This window comes from Neofelis nebulosa, chromosome 2 (assembly GCF_028018385.1).
Source record: "Neofelis nebulosa isolate mNeoNeb1 chromosome 2, mNeoNeb1.pri, whole genome shotgun sequence".
In the NCBI taxonomy this organism is placed as follows: Eukaryota; Metazoa; Chordata; class Mammalia; order Carnivora; family Felidae; genus Neofelis; species Neofelis nebulosa.
The window spans coordinates 39,832,561-39,853,026 of record NC_080783.1 but is presented as its reverse complement, the minus strand read 5'-3'; the positions used below and the strand labels follow the sequence as shown (position 1 = coordinate 39,853,026).

General features: G+C 39.6%; 1 protein-coding gene across 3 annotated transcripts in view; it reads left to right on the top strand.

Moving 5' to 3' along the window:
- Nucleotides 1-20,466, top strand: part of SLC39A10 (solute carrier family 39 member 10) — a 148,694-nt gene that overhangs the window by 19,889 nt on the left and 108,339 nt on the right. Inside the window, exons 2-3 of one of the 3 annotated variants that reach the window (XM_058710724.1) lie at nucleotides 11,432-11,534; nucleotides 15,172-15,288. The exons of 1 other annotated variant lie outside the window; for it this stretch is intronic. The gene's annotated coding sequence lies outside the window, so the exon portion shown is untranslated. The remainder of the gene's footprint in view (nucleotides 1-11,431; nucleotides 11,535-15,171; nucleotides 15,289-20,466) is intronic. One more of the 3 variants, XM_058710719.1, reaches the window with a different exon arrangement.

Sequence of the window (20,466 nt, the reverse complement as noted above, 5' to 3'; positions counted from 1 at the left end):
CAAAAGGAAGGAAGCATTTAGATATGTGTCTTTGAAACTTCATTCATCTTGAATTAATTGAAGAAGCCATAAGAATAGTTTTCTGGGGGTGCCTGGGTAGCTCAATCAGTTAAGCATCTGACTTGATTTCAGCTCAACATTCTCTGTCTCTCCCTCTCTCTGCCCTCCCATGTAGATTCTCTCTTAATCTCTCTCAAAATAAATAAATAAACTTAAAAAAAAAAAAAAGAATAGTGTTCTGGGCTTGCTTTAAAAAGAGGAAAGGTGTTATTGTTGTTGTTTTTTTAATTAAAAGTCTAGTTATGCTTTTAATTTAGCCAAGTTTCTTGTCTCCCTATTTAAGTCTGAGACTGTAGTACTTTTTCTTGGGTCCTAGCAAATCTTTTTTAAAAAAGAGAAAAATTGGATTAACAATTGTACCTTTGCCTTATTGGAGTCCTTCTCCATCTTTCTGCTGATGTACATGGGTTGTGCCCAAGGTTGTACATAATTCCAGGATCCACTGACTACAATGCAATCACACTCCGGCTTGTGGAATGGAATGCCAGTAAATCCAAGAAAGCTATGAATCCACTCTTGTGAATATTTTAAGTAAACTTCAGGACATTTATGCCAATTAGGACTTGTGAGCAGCAAGTTAGTTGAGACACATCTCACACAACTAGTCACAACACCTCAGTTGAACAAGAGCTATGGCCTGAGAACACATCTTCAGTGACAGAGCCAAAATATTGGGTGTTGTTGGCGTTTCAGCTTCTGGAGAGCATTCTCTGGGCAGCGATCTGGGTAACAGTGGATCTGACTCTCATGGTACTTCTGGCATAAGAGGCTCCTGGAAGTTGAATGTTAACGGTCTCTCACAGCCTCACATTTGACTCCACTTCTGGCACACCTCACCCTTTTCTAACCTGTTGCCCATCAGTTCAGTGAGCTGTTCTGTTCAGTCCCTTTGGACTCAGGTACAGGTAAGGGATCATCTCCCCTCTGTACGTCAAGCTGCCAAGGGTTCTCAGAAACCTCAGGAACAGCTGGTATTTTGTTGCACTAGAATTACTTATTTCTGTGCATGCTTGGCAGTATTTTCAAGAATGTGCTTGTTTTTCACTGGACACGAGTGGCTCTCTTCCAAGGTCAGACCTCAGAGTCTTGCCCTCAAGTATTCAGGACAGCAGTATTTCAGGAATAAGCATCCATCAAAATCATTCTGTTTGAGGAAATATCATTTGATACACAGTACCTCCTTTTAACCAGTTTAAGAAATAGAGGGAAAAGTTCTGGTACAATGGATCTAGGTTAAAAGAATACCTACACTTAAGGAGAAAATGAAATTTCCTAAGTCAACAGTATACTGTCTTTTAGATATCTTCTCTCTTAGGACAGCTTGTGGCTTCATCAGACGTGAGTAGCAGAGGTAGGTCAGCTGGGGCATGTCAGCAGTAATGTGGTGCTAGGCAAGTTGGGATAATTGCTATGAATCTCCAGGGAATCTTCATTCCCCAGAGCTTGTAGGTTTAACTGCAAAGGGGAACGCCAAGGAACACAGTTCTAGCACTGAGGTAGGAAAAAAAATGGTCCCTTTGAATATCAGTTTGGTGGCTGGCTGTGTGTTCTCCAGAAACAAGTCTACTCTGAATACAAGGCTGATTGCAAAAACTGAGATTTAATTAACACCAGATCCCTAGATAATGCATGCATATACATTCTGGAGGTGGCCTATGCTATTCGGCAGCCACAAACTCAATGCTAAGGCTGTCTGCAGAGCCCTGTCCATCTGGTTGGACTTTTCTCTTTATTCTGCCTCCTGATAAAAAGATAAAGCTTTTCCTTTCTTGCTATAAACAGTTCTTCCATCATGACTTTTGAACAATACTCTTTCTCTTGGCTTGCTTTTTCTTAATGTCTTAAATGCTTTATACCGAGGGGCACCTGGGTGCCTCAGTCTGTTGAGCATCCAACTTCTGCTCGGGTCATGATCTCACAGTTGGTGAGTTCAAGCCCCATATCATTCTCTGTGCTGTCAGCACAGAGCCTGCTTTGGATCCTCTGTCCCTCTCTCTCTGCCTCTCTCCTGCTTACGCTATCTTTCTCAAAAATAAATAAACCCTAAAAGAAAATTAAATGCTTCATACCGAAATCATTTTTTTCATTTCCACGTTTGATTTTTTTTGTTTGCTTTTCCCGTCTTATTTTCTTTAGTAATTATGTAACTTCAATTTTTTTTTAATTTTTTTTAACGTTTATTTATTTTTGAGACAGAGAGAGAGCATGAACGGGGGAGGGTCAGAGAGAGGGAGACACAGAATCTGAAACAGGCTCCAGGCTCTGAGCTGTCAGCACAGCGCCTGACGCGGGACTCGAACTCATGGACCACGAGATCATGACCTGAGCCGAAGTCGGCCGCTTAACCGACTGAGCCACCCAGGCGCCCCTGTAACTTCAATTTTAAATGTGAAAATGCTGGTGCTTTCACACATTCTTTTTCAAAAGAAGTGATAGGAGTTGATGGATTTCCTTAGCATGTCGGAAACTGACTTAGCAACATGTTTTTAAAAATCTACCTTTGATTACACTGGATTTTTCATGTCATTTATATAGCTTCTATTTTTTTCAGCTGTATTGAAGCATAATCTACATACAATAAAACTTAATAATTTTAAGTGTACATTTGGAAGGGTTTTAACAAATGTATAATGGTCCGTAACCACTACCAAAATCAACATACAGAATACTTCCATCACCCCCCCCCCCAGCAAGGACTTCCTTCCTGCCCCTCTGCTGTTAATCCTCTGCTCCCCCCTCCCTTAGTCCCTGAAAGGCCCACTCATCTTTCTGTCACTAGAGTCTGACTTTTTAGAATTTCATATAAATGGATCATTTTGTGTGTATTCTTTTGTCTTTGGCTTCTTTCACTCAGCAAAATGCTTTTGAGATTTTCCATGGCCAGTGACTTGTTCTTTTTCATTATTACACATATCCGTAGTTTATTCTTTTGTTGTGAAATACTTTTCCATTGTACGAGTCTACCATCTATCAGTGGATCAGTTGATGGACATTTGGGTTGTTTTCATTTTTTTGCCTATTACAAACAAGCTTCTATGAACATCGTCTATGCACAAGTCTTTGTGTGAATATGTTTTTGTTTTCTTTCGGTAGATACCAAAGAGAGGGAGTGCTGGATCATGTGGCAAATGTATGTTTAATTTTTTTAAGGAACTGTAAATAGTTTTCCAAAGTGACTCTATCATGTTGCATTCCCACTAGCAGTGTATAAGGGGCTCACTTGTTTCACAGAATCACCAAAACTTGATACCAAATTATCACTATTTTAAGTTTTAGTCATCATATAGTGGTAATTTATGTGATTTTAATTTATATTAACCTAATGAGTAATGTTGTTTACTTCATCTAAAAAGATTTTTGGTTTCATTCATTTTTCTTTTTCTGTTGTCCATTTTCTGATTCACTCACTTCTACTCTCTATCTTTTTTCCTTTTCCTGTTTTACTTTGGTTTGATTTGTTCTTTTTTCTTTTATTTGAACACTTTTATGATCTTATTCTTAATTCTGTTTTCTTTTCTTTTCTTTCTTTCTTTCTTATTGAGAATGTAGGCATTGACCCTTTTTTTTTGATCCTTAATTCTTAAATTTTTTTTTTTTAACGTTTATTTATTTTTGAGACAGAGAGAGACAGAACATGAATGGGGGAGGGACAGAGAGAGGGAGACACAGAATCTGAAGCAGGCTCAGGCTCTGAGCCATCAGCCCAGAGCCCGACGCGGGGCTCGAACTCACGGACCGCGAGATCGTGACCTGAGCCGAAGTCGGCCGCCCAACCGACTGAGCCACCCAGGCGCCCCGATCCTTAATTCTTAATATGGTTGCTTAATATGAAACTCTTACATCATTGGTTTTATTTATTTATTTTTTTAGAGTCATCTTCACACCTGATGTGGGGCTCTCACAACTCCCAGATCAAAAGTCACATTCCTTACTGATTGAGCAACCCCTCTTTCATTTTAGATCTTTCTTCTCTTCTAATATAAGCATTTAGTATCATAAATTTCTCATCAAACTCTACTTTAGTTGTATTACATACATTTTGCTGTGTTGCGTGTTTTTTTAAAAAAATGCTTATTTATGTATTTATTTATTTTTTTGAGAGAGAGAGCATGAGCAGGGGAGGGGCAGAGAGAGGGAGAGAGACAATCGAAGCAGGTCCCCAGCTATTGGCACAGAGCCCAACTTGGGGCTTGATCCCATGAACCATGAGATCCTGACCTGAGTGGAAATCAAGAGTCGGATACTTAACCGACTGAGCCACCCAGCTGCCCTGTTGTGTTTTAATTTTTATTGACTTCAAAATATTTTCCTTTTTTTTTTTACCCTGGGTTATTTGGAAGTATGTTGCTTAATCCAACTATTTGAGAATTTTCACAGTATCTAGAAGATGACTGATTTTGGTCATAGACAGTTTTTTTTTAATTTTCAATATCATTAAATTTATTGAGATTTATTTTAAACCTAATCTGATGTATCTTGAATGTTCTATGCATAGTGAAAAAAAAAATGTGGATTCTGTTATTTCTGGATGGAGTGCTCTGTATATGGTAATTAAGTCAAATTGGCTGATGGACTGACAGTTTCTGTTTATTACTGTATCCCAGGTACTTGAACTGTCAGTTCTCTATAAATACTTGTTGTATGAATGAATGAATGAATGAATGAATACATGATCGAGAGCATGACTATGATTATTATTTTTATCCCCCCCCCCCCTTGGAATTCTAAACAGTGGCCTGGCTGAAGAATAATCTCAAATCTAATCAGTGTATCTATTTCTCTAGCAACCAGACAGTCACATCTGAGCAGTAAGTTGAAAGTCCATTCAGATTGCACGGCCTCCCTTTTGCGTCAATTCTAGATCTATCACTGCAAGGTTTGCTGTGTACAGTTTTCCTGGTTACTTAAACTTCAAGAGATTGCTGATCATTTCTTTGTACACGCAAACTGCCTTTCATTAATGTTCTGGAAGAAAATACCCAGCAGAAAAGAACTTAAATACATGTAAGGAGAGTTCAGCACACATTTGATTTCATGGTGGACAGCTGAGGATGGGTAAGGGAGGGGGCCAGAGGCAAGGGAGATCATGGCACTGAAGTTTTTCTAACGTAAGTACATTCTTTAGTGATTACAATTTTTATTTATTGATTATTATTTTTTTAGAGAAAGAGAGAGAGAATGAGCAGGAGAAAGGGGCAGAGGGAAAGAGAGAAAATCATCAGTGGGGCTGGGTCCCACAACCCTGGGATCATGACCTGAGCTGAAATCAAGAGTTGGACGCTCAACCAACTGAGTCACCCATGTGCCCCAATAATTACAATTTTTTAATGTACTTTGTCTTCACAAAAGTTTTGTTTCTTTGCATGAATCTTTCACTTATTTATTTTTTCATTATTTATTTGAGAGAGAGAGAGCACACAAGTTAGGAAGAAGGGTAGAGGGGGAGAGAGAATCTTAAGCAGGCTCAATGCTCAGCACAGAGCCCAACTTGGGAGGTCATGATCTGAGCTGAAAACAAGAGTCAGACACTCAACTAATTGATCCTCCCAGGTGCCTCTTTGTATGAATCTTTTAAAAGAGATGTCGGCGATGTTTGTGGCCCAGGAATAAAAATGGCAGTACTTGCAATCAAGATTATAAATCTTTTTAGAATAGCCTCACCATACCACCCCCCCCAAAAGTTATATTTCATGTTTATTTCTTTTCAAAATTCAGGCAAATCAACATTAGTTTGTGACTTTTAGAACACCCTGTGAAATTGCTATAGATAAACTGCATGCCAGAAAACCAGGATGTCTGGATTAGGATTGTAACTGTTTTGTGACTGTGAAACCTATTAATGAAAGTTCTGATTTGTATAGTCTCCAAAAGTGATGAGAGCATTATATTTTCCTAAATTAATGCATCTAAGTCCACATAAAATTTGTGCACTATTAACGTCCATCTCTACTCCTGTCATTTCAGTTCTTTTTCTTCTTTTTCTTTAACTGCCTCCGAGGAAACCTTGATAGAAATCAAGTCTGGCCAGTTTTGTTAGTTCTTGCCTCAAGTATAAGTGCTATCTTTAAAATCAGAGTTCTGCTTGCAAGTCTCAAGTGTTGCTAATTAGGCCAAAACATGTCTTAGCCTGAGAATTTCTCTGCATAATTTTAAGTTTTAATATGTAAGAAAGCTAGCCAAAAGAATATTATATGTGGATTTTTGGGGGGTTAAACCTATTGAAACCAATTTAACACAATTCACTATAAAAACTTCCCTCTACCCTCTGAAATATTTTAATTAGGTACAGCTTTGAGTATGCAAACATTAACTTGACATATTCTTGTCTTTAGCTCATGGTTTCCTACATTTTCCCTTTGACTATTTTTTTCTCACATTACTCCCACAAAGGGATTCTTTGTGGCTTATTTTCAGAAAATCAGGAAGAATGATTCTGCTCTGGTAGGAAGGAGAATCATTCTGAATCCAACAAGAACTGCTTAGTTTTGAGAGCCTGAGAAGGTGGCCATTAGTCATGACTTTGGGGACCAGCACTGCCCCGTGGGAGCAGTTACTGGGAGAAGTGGCTTGTGTGAGGACTTAGGCAGTGGGGGCCTGAGCTGCTGTTCCCCCGTCTCTAGGGCCCCCAAAGCTTCACTCAGCTGGAAAGCCCTACTGCTTCCCCTGAAAAATGGTAATAAATCACGGTGCAGCTCTACAGCGGTATGAGTCCTCTGTGTCACCTATACTTAGGGATTAAGCTGGGTTATTCCTGAATGGCACCTTGAGTCCCTAGTGCCAGTCTGCTTTTGAAATAACCTTTCACTGACTTCTAAGTGTGCTTTTATTCTGAGGCTGCATAGGGCCACTCGCTACTTCTGGTTGTGTTGAGTAGAAAAGGCACCCCTTCCTCGGAGGTAGGTAAATGCAGCCCTGTGCCAGGACACTCCGCTTGCCCAGCGTTTTTATATAGGTACAACCTGCACAAGTATTTATGTGGCCGCCCGGCCACTACATCTGTGACCATGACCCTAGGATCACCTGGCAGGAAGTAGTCTGTCCTGAATGTCTTTTGAAATCCCCTCTGGGTTGTGACAGCTAGAACGACAGGGGAGTTAAAAGACAAATAAGGCTGGCAATTGTCACAAGTTGCTGCAGAGAAAGGCCATAAGGTGTGGACTGAAACCATTCTGCTGTTTCTTATCTTTTGTCTCCCTTCCTCACAGAGGGCTTTCCCTGTCAACCCATTGAGAGTGGAGTGCCATGCTTTTCTTCCAACAAGTGATAATCATTGTATTTGTGTGTTTATTTGTTCATTACCTATCTTTTCAACTATCTTTTCGAGGTGTTGGCCAATACACCATATCACATAGCTACTAGACACAGAGTTGGCACTTAATAAACACTTGAATGAAGAAATGTCTTTAGTAACCTCCGACAGTGGCAAGGATGAGAGATATGAAGGTGATCTCAAATAACAGGGAGACAGGGGGCGCCTGGGTAGCTCAGTCCGTTAAGCGTCCTATTCTTGATTTTGGCTCAGGTGGTGGTCTCATGGTTTGTGAGATTGAGCCCCATGTTAGGTGCGGATCCTGGTTGAGATTCTCTCTCTCCTCTCTCTCTGCCCCTCCCCCTCCCCCTGCACACTCTCTCAAAATAAGTAAATAAACATTAAAGAATAAATAAAATAACAAGACAGGGTGGACAGCAGCCCTTGATCAGGAGATACCATTGATTTGATTTCCCTTACTGCAGGGACTTTCCTTGACTCTCCTCTTTTTACAGATAAGAGAGGCTGGGCAGTTGATGTTTCATTGTTTGTTTTTAGCTAACATTCACCGAGAAGGCCAGGCACTGTACTAAGGGTTTTGTTTACACACATTATGTCATCCGACCTGTACAACAATCACTCTACGAAGTCCGTGTAATTATTATTCCATTTCAAATGTAAGGAAACTGAGATCTACATGGGGGATGATGGTAGGTAGTTCTATAGCTAACATAATAAATGACAACGTCAGGAGTTGAACTCATCTATCTGACCCCGACTATCCAACTCTTCAACGTTATTTTTTCCCACTTGTACTTTTTAAAAATGTGTTTATTTTAGGTAGGCTCCACATCCAATGACAACGTGGGGCTTGAACTCATGACTCTGCGATCAAGGCTCTGACTGAGCCGGCCAGATGCCCCTTCCTTCCCACTCTTAAACATTATTAAACATGCCTTTATCTTGAACACAGTGAGGCAGGAGAAGGTGCACAGTGCGAGCCCCTATCACAAACTCCCCTGGCCTTGGTCTCATGGCCCAATCTACATTTGGTCTTCCTAGACAGTGGAGGATTTCCAATCCTGCCTGTGTCCTAACCTAGTAAATTACAGTCTTCGTATTCCATTATCTCATTTTGCTTCCTTGGTGCTTACTGTCCACACTGTGGGCAGAGAGCTGTCTACCTCATGGTTTCCACATCCCTAGCTAGATACAGACTGTTTCTAAACAGTGTGCCTTTGCCACTCTCAGCAAGGCAAAGTGAGGACAGGTCATTTGGCTCAGCAGCAAGCAACATTCAGTCTCTGGTGGGATTCTTTCCCCCAAAGTTTTAATGATGTCCTAAAATACCAAGCTTTTGAACCTCGTTCAGTTCAGAGACTTCTATTATTGGTGTCCCAGAGCCCTGGCAGTTAGGGAATATCTGCAACTCACAGAAAAAATCATAGGCAACTGCCCCTTGAACCTAGTATCAAGAGATGTTTAAAAAAAAAAAAGTTTATTAAATTTTCTCATCCCAAATGATAAAAAAAAAATTATGACCAATTTTATAGCTATGCTACATATTTACTCACTGAGTAGAACACTATGGTAACCATTTAAGGTAATATATGGCATTTCAATACATGCAAATTACATTATGACTCAGAATTCTTCATTTAAACACACGTGTTCAAGGCCTTGGTGAAAGGAAAGAAATAAGGATGCCTAAGTTGACTCCAAGAGGTTAAAAATCTAATTGTAGGGGCGCCTGGGTGGCTCAGTCGGTTGAGCACCAACTTCGGCTCAGGTCACGATCTCGCAGTCCGTGAGTTCGAGCCCCGCATCGGGCCCCTGTGCTGACAGCTCAGAGCCCGGAGCCTGTTTCAGATTCTGTGTCTCCCTCTCTCTGACCCTCCCCCATTCATGCTCTGTCTCTCTCTGTCTCAAAAATAAATAAACGTTAAAAAAAAATAATAATAAAAATAAAATAAATAAATAAATAAATAAATAAATAAATAAATAAAAATCTAATTGTAATTATTTATAACCAGACGCCGATAAATGGGTTATTTTGGTCTTTTAAAAATCCTCATATCCCTTTAGAAACTGATCTGACACTCCAGCCTCCTACCAACAGGACACGCACGTGGTTTCATTTCTTTGCCTCAGCTGCTGCTACTTTGGTAGATCACACCTTGCATATGCAAGAACAGAGTAGGATACGAGGACCACAGCAGTTACTGGTTCCCCCCCCTCTTTCTCTCCCTTCCCTGACCCAGCCCAGTTTTGTGGATGAAAAAAATTGAGGCAAGTCCATCTGTGGCTTTTCCAGATCTAAATGTGGGGTAACACAGAGACATATAATCCAGTGATTGAGCAAATATTTTCTGATCCCGTACACGGCACGGATATGGCTGAAGATAAGCTCAAGTTTAAGATGCATTTTATTTTGTGAACTTGTGAAAGTCGCACAAAATATATTAACATATATTAATTACCCTTGATTATTATCCATGCTGGGCAGAAAGTATTTAAAATCACAAAAACATTTCTGCCTGCATCTTGAGGCTTATACCAGCAAACATTAAGAATCGTTCATCATGAGCTCTTTCAGGAAAGAAAAAAAGCATTAAAATGTTTTATGCTGCAATTAAAAGTCCACCATGTTACTTTTCTTTATGTTTTTTTTTTTTTTTTGTCACCACTATACCTTAATAGCATGCAGTAAAGATAAAGGTGTCAATTGAGATAAATTTTTACTACATGCTAGAAAAGGGGAGCCTGAGTAAGTCCAAGCAATTTATTTCAATCCAGCAAACATTCTTCAAAAGCCTAGGACCAGTCTAGGTGCTACAGGCAGAGAGTACAAAAAGAAGCAGAATCCTAATGGGGAAATGAGACAATACAGAAATAGTGATATTATAGAGTAGGGCAGTTATTAAATGAGATTTGCAGCTAGGGGAAGGAGAATGGAAATATTTGAGAAGTTGGTGATAAGAGAGGGGTAGATGTATGATATGATTTCAGTTAAGAATTACTCCAGGGTCGCTTGGTGGCTCAAGTCGGTTGAGCGTTTGACTTTGGCTCAGGCCATGATCTTACGGTTCCTGTGTTCAAGCCCCGCGACAGGCTCTGTGCTGACAGCTTGGATCCTGCTTCGGATTTTATGTCTCTTTCTCTCTCTCTCATTCCCCCACTTGTGCTCTGTCTCTCTTTCTCTCAAAAATAAATAAAACATTTTAAGAAATTGAAAAAAAAAAGAATTACTCCAAAAAAAAAAAAGAAAAAAAAAAAATCACTCCAGACCATGACCTCCTCGAAGGTGACACATACAGTTGGATCTAGCCTCGCTGGTTTCTGTTTGGCCATTACTTCTCCCCCACTCACACCTTTCTCTTTCATCACCCTTCCCATGCCCAGAGAAGAAAGAAATGGAAGGGCGAATACTTTTCTTTCTCTTCAAATGTAAACTGTATTGTTCCATCTAGGGACAATAAGATAGAGGCATATACTTTGGTAGGATGAGGCAGAACGTAAGCTGTGAAAAAATACAAACCTTTCCAGATTTTAAAGGGATAACTCATGGGAATGAACACATTAGAAGGGGAAAAGACAGGATGTGTGTGTTGCCAGTTTACCACAGTCGTGGTGTTATGATAGGATCTGTCCAAAAGACCTTGTTTTATTTATTTAATCGAGTAATCACACTCTCTCTGACACTTTTGGATGGCAAGAGCAAAAATAAAGGTACCCATGAAGTCAGACCTGCAGTTGCCAGGAAGTAGTAAAGAATGCCAGTTGAATCTCTGCTACCTGTGTAAGTCCTAAGGGAAAGATGAGCTCATGGAAGCATATATAGATCATCACAAGGCAGAATTAAAATACATTAAGTATGGCAGTCGGATATAAACCCCTGAGGGTTATGCAACATAAAAAGAATAGTTGAAGTACAACCTAAAGCTTTAAAAGGGGGAAACCTAAGATCCTCACTGGCTGGGGAAAACAGTTACTACACATTCATCAAGGGAAAGACCTTATATAAAGCTTGGGATTTGAAAACCCTAGCACTCCAACTGATCTAAGTGAATGTAAATTTAGGAGGAGGGACTTGTTTTATTTTTGCATTTGTGGTCTCCACAGCCTCTGGACGGACCTGAAAGGCTTCTAGAATTTATCTGAATTGGATTGAGCTGAAATAAAGAGGGAAGGATCCCAAATCATCTACTGAAATCTTCTTTAAAGGGTAAGTTTCATTTATTTACCATTTAAAAAAAATGGTATAGTTACTTAGCAAAGTATATGCTATTGGCTAGACAGACATTTACTTTAATGTTTCATTTTTGGGTAACAGTGTCTTCAGTAGTACTGGGATCAGTACATGAGTGACAGATATGCTCCCCTCACCCCCCCTCCCCAACCAGGAAGCTTCACATTCTGGGAGTGTGCCATGCCATAAACCTTTGGTGTATTCATGAATTGACATCACCAGGGAACTTAATGGGGACTAAAAGTAAAAACTAAAGACTTTAAAATAGAATAAAGCGGATACCAGTCAAAAGGAAGAAATGTATAAATTCATACAAAGGAATAAAAAACATGAATTAAAATCAAAAGAATGCTGACATTACGGAAAGCATTAAAAATGGAGAAGCAGGTATAGGAGGGAGATTTACTTGCAAAGACATTACTTTAAGGACATAATGTGGGAAAGGGATTTTATGCAGGAATGCATTAGAGATTGCTGTCAAAAATAACCCAAAATGACTGAAAAGAGGTATTTGGCTAAAAAAAAAATGAGCCAATGTAGACATTCCTTTTGGCAGACAATGGCTCTCAAAAATACACGGAGAACCACAAAAATAAACAGTAAACATTTTGGAATAATGAAGAAGACATTTATAGTGCATAGGTATATATAATTAAAATTTCAGGAATGTCCATTAACTGTAATAAGTAACACAAAGAAAATAAGGGAGACAAATCTAGAAAGAAAGAAATAACTGTGTTGTTGTTTTTTTTTTTCTTATAATCTCAGAAACGGACCTAACCAGACATGTTGAGAGTTAGTAGAGACTAAATGATTACTTACGGGTGTGTTTAGGTTCACAGGGAAACTCATCCTAGAGAATTCTGAAACAGAAACACAACAGCCACAAACTGGAAAACCTGAGTAACTCTACCTGGAAGCCAAATAAGCCTCCATATTGAAAGAAGTCCTTTTAGGGGCGCCTGGGTGGCGCAGTCGGTTAAGCGTCCGACTTCAGCCAGGTCACGATCTTGCGGTCTGTGAGTTCGAGCCCCGCGTCGGGCTCTGGGCTGATGGCTCGGAGCCTGTTTCTGATTCTGTGTCTCTCTCTCTCTGACCCTCCCCCGCTCATGCTCTGTCTCTCTCTGTCCCAAAAATAAATAAAAAACGTTGAAAAAAAAAAAAAAAAAAAAAAAAAGAAAGAAGTCCTTTTATTCTATGAAAGAAAAAAAAAACAAAAAACAAAACAAGACTTTAAATTCTGAAGAACTCAACATTCGGCAAACTTAGTTACTCGTAAAAAGTAAATAACACAGCACACCAAAGATATGGTACAGTTCTTTCAGAAACAAATTATGACTTAATTTAAAAGGCAATACACTAATTTCAGGCTACCATTTCAGAAAAAAATAAGGAATTGAGAATTAAAAGTCTAGCTGTGTGCTTTCTTTCCACATAGAGAAACTAAAATGAAATGGAGGGAGAGAAGTCCTGTAAAGAAAAAGTATTCAGTCAGCTTTCGGATGCTTTGGTATAAAGAACTGATAATGGGAGTGTAATTCTATTAACAGCTGGGTTTCAGTCTGCTCCAGTAGGTTCCATCTTGTATTAGGGGGAGAGCTTGTATTTGCATGTTCTTTCCTTTCAGTGATTCCACATTTAGGGTCAGTTATACCGTGAAAGGTTTTATACTTGCTTGCTAATCCTGGAATAACAGAAATATTAGCCAGTGTGCCTTTAGAGCTTAAAAGATCTGTAAATGTGGGGCACCTGGGTGGCTCCGTAGGTTAAGCATCTGACTCTCAGGTTTTGGCTCAGGCCATGATCTCATGGGTTTGTGGGATTGAGCCCCATATTGGGCTCTGCGCTGACAGCACAGAGCCTGCTTGGGATTCTCTCTCTCCTCCTCCCTCTGCCTCTCCCATGCTTGCTCTCTAACTCTCTTTCAAAATAAATAAATACTAAAAAAAAAATCTGGAAATGTAGTTCAGTACCCAAGTTTTTTTTTTTTTTTTTTAATGTTTATTTATTTATTTTTGAGAAAGAGAGCACAAGCAGGGAGGGGCAGAGAGAGAGGGAGAGAGAATCCCAAGTAGGCTCTGTGCTCTTAGAACAGAGCCCCATACGAGGCTCACAGTCACGAACCACGAGATCATGACCTGAGCTGAAATCGAGGGACAGATAGATGCTCAACCAACTGAGCCACCCAGGGGCCCCAGTACCCACGTTTTTAACTTGTTTGGTTATGTTATATTTGGCATTTAAACTATCCTTTTCATTGACCTCACATTTTATTTAGATGAGTAAATTTTATTTTTTCTTCAGGTATGTGAATCTATTAATGTAATGTAGATACTTACACATGCTTTGAAAAAGTATGTAGTGTATACGTAATTGTTTTAAGAAAAACAATTTTTTTCTCCTGTGCACGTATTTGGAAGTATGCACCTAACACACTGAGGTACCGTTCTAAGCCACACAAAAAGATAGGTAACCAGCCTTTGCCCTCAAGGAGATTACTGTCTATTTTAGCAGATTTAATTTACCAAATCTGTTTTTTTCATAAGATGAAAGAATATTTAAGCTCTGCATACGTTGAGTAAGCACCTTGCCTAAGCAGTGGTGAGATAAAATGACTTTGGAGTTAGATGGACCTGGGCTTTTACCCCGGCACACTTAGTATTTCTGATCCTTTAAGTCTGAGAGTTTACTTTTCTTTTTAAGTTTATTTATTTATTTTGAGAGAGAGAGAGAGAGAGAGAGAGAGAGAGAGAGAAAGAGAAGGCATGAACAGAGAGGGGCAAAGAGAGAGGGAATCCCGATGTGGGGCTCAAACCCACAAACTGCAAGATCATGACCTGAGCCCAAGTTGGATGCTTAGCCGACTGAGCCACTCAGGGGCCCCGAGAATTCACTTTTAAAACAGGAATACTAATTTTTAGCTTACAAGCTTACAGAGGTTTCATGGGGTAAACATCATAATGCATATAAAGCGCCTATCAGAGGAGGTGGATGGGGGGATGGGAAGAAATAAATAAATAAATAAATAAATAATAAATAAAATGCCTAGCACAGAGATTAGCCCTAAATTTTTTGTAGCCTCCCCCCACCCCACATATATTATTTAAATGAAGAGTTCAGCTTCAGCATTTCTATAATTGTCTCCATTAATTTTTATCTAGTGTTATTTTAAAATAATTAAATAATTTAACTTTAAAATAATTTCATAAATGCAGCCAGATTCTAATTGGCAGTACTTTGGGTGGCGAATGAGGCAGCAATTGAGCTGTTAAAAATTCAAGAGACAATATAGGAATGCCAGAACATGAAGGTCAAGAGCCAGGCCCCAATCCTTCCACACATTCATTACCAGTCACAGCCTCTGCTGTTAGAAATGATCTGCCAGGGCTGAGAGGTGTCCAGGGGAAGGAGAACAGGAAAAATGGATTCACAGTGTTTCTAAAAGGCCCGGAGAAAAGAAAAACAGCTAAGGAGATAGGGATTTGTTTTGCCAGGATTCTATAAAAAAGAAGAGCACATAAATTACACCAAGAGACTGTGACTAGAAATAAATATTGGTATATCTCAGCCCTCTGCTCCCAATCTTTGGAATCCTTTTTGTGATTTTCCGCAGAGAGAACAAAAGGCACGTCCTCTCACCAGCACACCTTCCATCCCTGGACAGCACTTATGCCTCAGCCCTCCCTCCTCCCCCATGCTGTTGAACGAACCATGTGGAACAAGCGATAAAGTAAACTTGAGACCCAACTTTAATTCTCTACCTGAAAGCCAGACAGTCAACTCTGCTCACCTGATCACTCCTTGCAACTGTGTCCCTCAAAAATAATCAGGGCACATCCTACAAAGAAGGGGAAAACGGAAGGGTCTCCCTAATCAAGAAACTCTAAAACTTAACTGAAGTCCCCAAACCCTACAAGTTATTTGGAGAGTCTTCCTCATTCTTTAATTCCCCTGCTGTCTCCACATTCCACGCCTAATGAGAGAGGGAAGGTTGAAAGAACAGCAGTTTGGAGCACTTGGGTGGCTCAGTCAGTTAAGCGCCCAACTTCAGCTCAGGTCGTGATCTCACAGTTAGTGAGTTCAAGCCCCACATCGGGCTCTGCACTGGTAGTGAGCAGCCTGCTTGGGAGTCTCACTTTCTCTCCCTCTCTCTCTGCCCCTCCCCGACTCGTGCATGTGCTCTCCCTCTCTCTCTCAAAACAAATAAACTTAAAAAGAAGAAACGCAGTTTGCTCATTTTTCCATCTTAATTTTCATACGGTCTCATTTTTTTTTTTTTTAGTTTGTTTATTTAAGTAATTTCTACACCCAACTTGGCGCTCGAACTCATGACCCCAAGATCAAGTGCCGTACGTTCCCCCAGCTGAGCCAGCCAGGCACCCCTGTTGTTAGTGGTTTTGTTGTGTAGTATTCTATTGTGTGACTATAACACAATTTATTCTTCCCCAGCGATGAATAATTGTTTTCATTATTTGGCTGTTTAAGTAAATCTGCCTTGAGATCTCACTATGCATTTTTTTTAAGATATTATTTTTAAGTAATCTCTCCACCCAACATGAGGCTTGAATTTACAACCCCAAACTGAGTTGCATGCTCTACGGACAGCCAGTCAGGCGCCCCTCCCACTGTGCATTCTTCATTTCTTCCAGGCCCCTCCCTGTGGAAATGTGGTGAATAGAATTGTGGAGAGGGTCTCTACACATCTAGTTAGTTTTGCCTCATGTTAGTTCTTCAGCTTACTTGGGCACCAGAATTCAAAGGAAGATAAAAATCCTTTGTTGCCCAAATTTGAGAGAGAGAGAGGGAGAGACAGAGACAGACAGACAGAAAGGGAGGGAGGGAGGGAGGTGGGAGGATAGAAGGAGGGAAGGGAGACAAGGGAAGAAGGGAGGAAATGTATAAGCATGATCTTTAACTCATAATTCTCATTTTATAGAGGTATCTGATCATCTTAATTTCTAAGAGCTTAATAAGTAATGCTTACATGATACATGATTCTTTACTTCACTCTTGGAAATACTCCATGTCCTCTGGAAATATTTAAAGAGCTTTGTCATATCCCTTTAAGAAGTGATAAAATCTGGGGTGCCTGGGTGACTCAGTCGGTTGAGCTGAGCGTCTGACTTCAGCTTAGGTCATGATCTCACGATTCGTGGGTTCGAATCCCGCATCAAGCTCTGTGCTGACAGCTCAGAGCCTGGAGCCTGCTTCGGATTTGGTGTCTCCCTCTCTCTCTGCCCTCCACCACTCATGCTATGTCTCTTAAAAATGAATACATGTTAAAAAAAATTTTTAAAAAAGGAAGTGATAAAATCACAGTGTTAAGTGCAAGCTTCAGGGCCAACTTCACTAGGAAGTTTAGTTGACTGAGTATTTTTCCTAAAAGTTTTTTTTTTTTTTTAACTTTATGAAGAATCCGAACTCTTGAACAAATCCCAGGGAGGCTGAGGAAAGCAATGAAATGCATTTTTAAATATACCGTTTTGAGCATTGTTGCCAGCAGTCTTCATTGCTGACTCTTATCCTCGATGCCTTATTCCACTTCCCCTAGATGTTTCCACTTTCGCTGTTACTTAATTTGCTTCCTCAAATGTGGAAAGTCATGAGACACTGAAGTTTGTTCCTTTAAGCCCTAGAATCTACATTAATAAATTATCTAGACAATTTCCTAACCTATCCCTGTTTTAAAATTTTGATACACAGATCATCTAAGAAACTGGTCAATTAAAGTAATCAGTCCATGGTAATTAGCAAATTATTTGCTCCACAGTTTATTATAGAGACTTTAATTTCTATCGTTAAGACTAAAAGTTTTTTAAGGATGCCTGGCTGGCTCAGTTGGTGGAGCGTGTGACTCTTAATCTCAAAGTCGTGAGTTTGAGCCCCACGTTAGGTGTAGAGATTACTTAAAAATAAAAAAATAAAAAATTGTAATATTTATTTTTGAGCAAGACAGAGGGTCTGAAGCGCGCTCTGCACTGACTGACCCTGATGTGGGACTCACACTCACAAACCACCAGATCATGACCTGAGCCGAAGTTGGATGCTTAATTGACTGAGCCACCCAGGCACCCAAAATACAAAAAAAAAGTTTTTAAGTAAAATCTTAAAGAATAATTTTCTTTTATTGTATGTTTGTTGTTCATTTGGGGAATGTTGACTTATTTTCAATTGTGTTCTTGTTTAGTCATGGGGAAATATACACATTCTTTATAACATCATCGATTAATATTTGAAATCAGATTATAATCATTTTCTTTTTAAAAAAGAAAATTTTATTTATTTATTTATGAGAGAGAGAGAGAGAGAGAGAGAGAGAGAGAGGCAGGCGGATAGAGAATCCTAACCAGGCTCCACTCAGCACAGAGCCTGACACGGGGCTTGAACCCATTAACCATGAGACCATGACCCGAGATGAAATCAGGAGTTGAATGCTTAACTGACTGAGCCACCTTATAATCAGGCATCCCTATAATCATTTTCAATTAAGTTTATGCCAAATGAAGTTTGAGAGGCTTCATGATAAATCTCATCTCATAGACCCTCATAAGAGTAACCACTTGGTGTTTATTGTACAATAAATTGCAAATGACATTAAAATAGTGACACATAGCTGTGCAAGCATGGCAAGCCAAGTTCTGGACATCAACCCTTTAACCAAAAAGAGTTAATGTAAGAAAAAAATGCAAATGACTTCTCAATTTCCTCTTTTTAGCAATTATAGGTAGAAGTTTAAAGTATGGTTAGAATTTGCCTGTGATTTTTTTTTTTTTCCTCCTGTAGTATTTAGGGCTAGGATGAGTGAAGCCTCTATGATGAGTGTTTTACCTCACCACTCATGGGTTGGAAGTAGTTTTATTTAAAGACAGGATGGAAAGTATAGGGGCCAAAGCTGAGAGAGAAAAGATAAATATTTGTGTTGAAGGGCAGTGGCCATAGAAATGCATTAGATAATAAGTATATAAAAGGCTTGGCATTTATTACATTGCTTGGAAGGATATTTTGGAGTCTCCTGAGATTTCTTGAAAACCACATTAGCGTCCATCTGGGAAAGAGTTCTCTGCCCTAACCCACATTCCCAGGCCAACTTTCAGGCTTTCCTTAAAAGGTGCTTTGTATTAAGCTGTCAGGAAATAGTCCTTTGTTAGCCCTTTGGTTCTGGGCTCAAAAAAGGCTGAAGTGATAAATTGTGATTCTATTTTTTTTAAAAAAACCACTCTAGCTAGAGATGGTTTTGAATTCCTATGATAGTGTTTAATTTGTTCGAGATTCTTATTCAGCATTTACAATTGGCTCAATGTTAGGGAGAAGGAGAAACCTGTTGATACAGCTCCTTTAAGTGCTGCGGGTTTCAAAACAACTGTAGATAGCACACATTCCTGGGGTGAGGCAGAGGGTGAGCCGAAAGCCTTCCCCATTCATTCAAAGAAGGAGAAAGGGACTGAACTTACCTCCCAGCAGGTGAAGTTAAGCACGTCCTGTAAGTGGATTGATTTGTTATATAAATCAAAGTTCTGTTTGAAGGGACCATAAACAATACTTTGTCACCTGGTACCTTCTGTTTCTCCACCCCACCCTCAAAGCCCCCCAGAGCTCATTGCTGGGGAAATGTTCCCTTCTTGTTGAGAGATGTCTTTCTTCCTCTTTGATGATTGTTATTTTTTTTCTCTTTCTTTTTAGCTCAAAAGGAGATTTTTTTTCCTTTTTGTCACGTCTGTGTCTTTTCTCATACATTACATTGTTTCTCTTTTGCTTTGTTACTAGGCTTGTTTACATCTTAAAAACAAATGTGAGCTTCGTATCAAAACAAAATAAATGCATGCTCTCTAGAATTATAAAGGAATAGTACAGCTGTCCTCAGTGATTATGTTCTTTGAGCATCTAAAATTTTGAAAGTGCTTAGAAATTTCTTTTTAACAAAAGCTATCAAAAAACTCCTTACAAAAACCCATTTTGTGAAGTTTTTGAGTGCTGCTTTTGTGGATGGTTTACAGAAATGCCTAGTGTGTTTCAGAAGTACCTGTGCATGTGGCAGTGCAGTGAAAGCTCAACAATTTAAAACGTTAGACTGATTTTTTTATTTGCAGTTAATTTTGTACATTTATCCAGCGAAGTGCTTTTTTTCATAATATTTTTGCAGAGACAGATAAAAGCATTACTCAGTGCAACAACTTAACTTGAAAAGGAATAACAGATAAGGGTTGTGGGAGCCCGAGAAAATGGTTGCTGATACTTTGAAAGCTATGCCCTAGGATTGCCATTTAAAATTGTAGAACTGTTGTCAAACTCTTTAGCAATGTAGAGAGACCTTCTAGGGTGTATCTTCACCTGCTGTGAATTTCCCTTTCTCCTTTGTTCTGCCCCTGATCTCTGATCTCCCATCTCAGGGTCCTTCGTATTCAAGGACAATGCTGCTGAACTGCCAGCAGTCTCTGGCTGGAACCATGGACTGCTCTGACTCATCCACACTTTGATCCTGTGAGATCATTTATTCTAGGAGTAATGACATTCATTTTCCAGGAGGCTGGCGGTCTAGGCTACCACAGAAGGGATGAAGGTAAAGGACCCAAAATAGCACTGGTACACGAGCAGGAGCTCGATAACTATTTGTTGGATGAAAGTCTTCGACTGTTTCCTTCATGCCAATGGTATCTGCAACCGACCATGAGGGAGCCAGCTTGCTTTTTCTGTTAGTATTGCAGTTATAATTCTGACTTTTAAAATACCGAGGGACTTGACATTGCCAAATTTAAGTAAGTAAGCTTGGCCTAATTTACTTAAATAATCATCCCAAGCCCTCCAACGCCTTGTAGCTTTATTTCCAATATACCCTTTAAATTTTGCTTACAGGAGTTGGGAAGGAGGATTGCCGAGCTGGTGGTGCTCCAGGCCCTCTATACCCCCAATG